Raw genomic sequence first — 2575 nt, 5'->3', positions numbered from 1 at the left:
ACTAAGGACTTTCTTTAGTGCAAAGGCATCTGTTCTTGAGAGAAACTTTTTGTGTATAGGTGGATATCAAATTTATCAATGCAGTTCCATGCTGCTTTGACCTTTTTTAAATAGTTTTTCTCTAGGCTCCAAGTCCCCGAGAGAATCCAACAATTTGGCGATGTGTGAGGTAATACTTTACATTATCAATAACAATAGAAAGTGGAAAGATTGAGATCTGGCCGGATAGTGAAGGATTTGGGCGGTGATATAAACGGTCAGAATTTAAATTGCCTGTTAAAAAAGCTCCAGATATCTTTATATAATTCTGTTTCTGGCTTAGTTTATCATTCTTCTATCTCCTTCTCGTCTCCATCCGTATAGTAGTCTGCGTCGGTTTTGAGGTTAATGTGGTTTGTGTCTCTGTGTTTTCTGTGTGGATGTCTAATCTGTTTGGGGGCGGGGGGCCAGGCGGTTTGGATAGGCCTATCCGGGTGTTATTGTGGTGTGTTGGTCAATATTCTGTTGTCAGGTGTCTGCGCTTTTGTTTCTAGCTTTAATTGTGGATGAAGAAGAGATGAAGAGAAGATAATCCATTCATTAATGAATCCATCAATTTCTATGCAATTGCAGCTACGCCTAGGCAGATTTTGGTTTTTACAGGTAATTTACTTCTTTATGTTTTGGAAATTCTGTCTGTTGACGTTCTAAATATCATAGACCTTGCTGCTGAAAACCCTGAATTAATGGCCGAGAAATTGTGAAAAGATTTTCAGATGAAAGGAGTCGATGGAGACCAGGGTCTCATGCAGGTGAATTCCAAAGAGAGATAGCGATATCTGCGGTAATCACGACCACCCTATATTTTATTCAGTGAAGGGAATGAAGAGGTTTAATTTGGTTTGTATTATAAAATTAAAGTTAACCTGTGCTACACAAATTGACCTCACAGCGTGTCCCGGTGGATTAATATTTTGAAGTGGAATTTCTTGGATAACGTGAAACCCCATCCAAACTCACACGGCCCACAAAAGCACATGCATCTTAAGATTTTCCTCTTGTCGGCTCGTATTCTAGATTTTGCTCTTAATAACTGTAATTCCGATATAATTTTCCTGCTATTTAATTACTATTCCATGATTTAGATATTCTTTTAATTATTATTATAATTTAGGTATAATTTCTCTAGTGGTTAGGTTTTTTCCTTTCCTTTCCATTTCTTTTTCTCCATTTTGAATTTTAGATGTAATTATAATCGGGTATAATTTCTCTAATGGTTAGGATTTTTCGTTTCTTTTCTTTCTCTCCATTTTGAATTTTAGATGTGCAATTTTTTTCTTATTTTTCCTCTGTTTCAATTTTCTTTGATATTTTTAATTTTTGTCTCTTTCAATTTTCTTTAATTTTATATTTGATTGCGTCGATTTTCACTCTATATGGTGCGTTTCCTGTTTTTAGTATCAATCGTTTGTATTTTTATCGTTAATTATAGCTCCGGTTGATTAGTTTTTCTTTTTCTTTGATCTTGCATTTATTTCCACATAAGTAGATGAGAAGTAATTTTCACAGTGGATATACAAATTGTGCATGGCTGTGTTGAAACGCCGGACTGTTTTACTTTTGGACCTTGGTTGCAGGGTGGATTGCTGGAAGGAGATGTGTTGATAAGCCAAACTCACAATGGTAAAGGTTTTGATCTACAAGTTAGTATGGTTTCTTTTCTGATTTGGTCTTTATTTTGACTTTCACAGGGATAGGAGAGAACTAATTTTTGTAATTGACATATAGATTGTTGGTGGCGGTGGTGGAATGCCATTTTCTGTTGCCGAGATGGAAGCCGTATTGTATCTGAAGAGGAGCATTTTATGTACCTGTGAGTGTTATTTGAATGTCAACCATATGGTTTATATTCATTGAAAATGAGGGAAAAAAATTTTATTTTTTATTTTTTATTTTTTTATTTTTTTTATATTTTGAAAAAATAATTTAAGCGAAATTTAGAGGAGAGTGAAATTAGAAATATTACTTGGAATGTGATTATTATTAGAGTATAGTTTATTTGTAACCTTGCTCAGCGATTTTGTTTCATGTAGTCTAACGAGGGAGAGGAGTTGTCCAGAAAGTTATGGAAATTTCGGTCATATTTAGAGAAAACCTTGCAAGGAATTTTGTAAATCTAAGTTATAGTTGTTAAATTTCAAAATTTTAGGTGTCTTAGATGTTTTTGATGGCGCTGAATCCATTTCCACCATCAAAAGCACGATTCAAACACTCCCTTTACAAAAAAATTTGAATTTTTTTTACTCAGATTTCGGCCACTTTTAGCCGTCAAGGCAATTCCTCCGCTTGGTTAGACGAGTCCATTCTGTTCTCTTTGAATAACTTCCAAAAATAAATAAATATTAATTCAATTCTGTACAGAGTATGGTAGAAAATTACATATATAATTTAATTCACCGCAATAAAATAAGAATAAAAATAAGTGGTTTGAGGAAAGTTTAGCGTGGCTATGTGATGTGATAGGGAGAGCGAATAGTTATTCTTACCAGCGCACTTCCAAAAATCTATTGATAATTCAATCATGAGTTTTTCAGGA

The 2575-nt window shown here is 34.1% G+C and overlaps 1 long non-coding RNA gene across 1 annotated transcript; it reads left to right on the top strand.

The window, feature by feature from the left end:
• The first annotated feature begins 458 nt into the window (after positions 1–458).
• On the top strand, positions 459–1683 carry LOC149194049 (uncharacterized). Its single transcript, XR_016255023.1, has 3 exons — positions 459–642; positions 756–823; positions 1617–1683. It is a non-coding gene; the product is annotated as an uncharacterized LOC149194049 (long non-coding RNA).
• Positions 1684–2575: the final 892 nt, after the last annotated feature.

The sequence above is a fragment of the Pinus tabuliformis genome, chromosome 2_2, assembly GCF_031772625.1.
Source record: "Pinus tabuliformis cultivar Carrire ecotype Pingquan chromosome 2_2, CPIR1, whole genome shotgun sequence".
NCBI classification, from domain to species: Eukaryota; Viridiplantae; Streptophyta; class Pinopsida; order Pinales; family Pinaceae; genus Pinus; species Pinus tabuliformis.
This window is presented reverse-complemented; position numbering and strand designations above follow the sequence as displayed.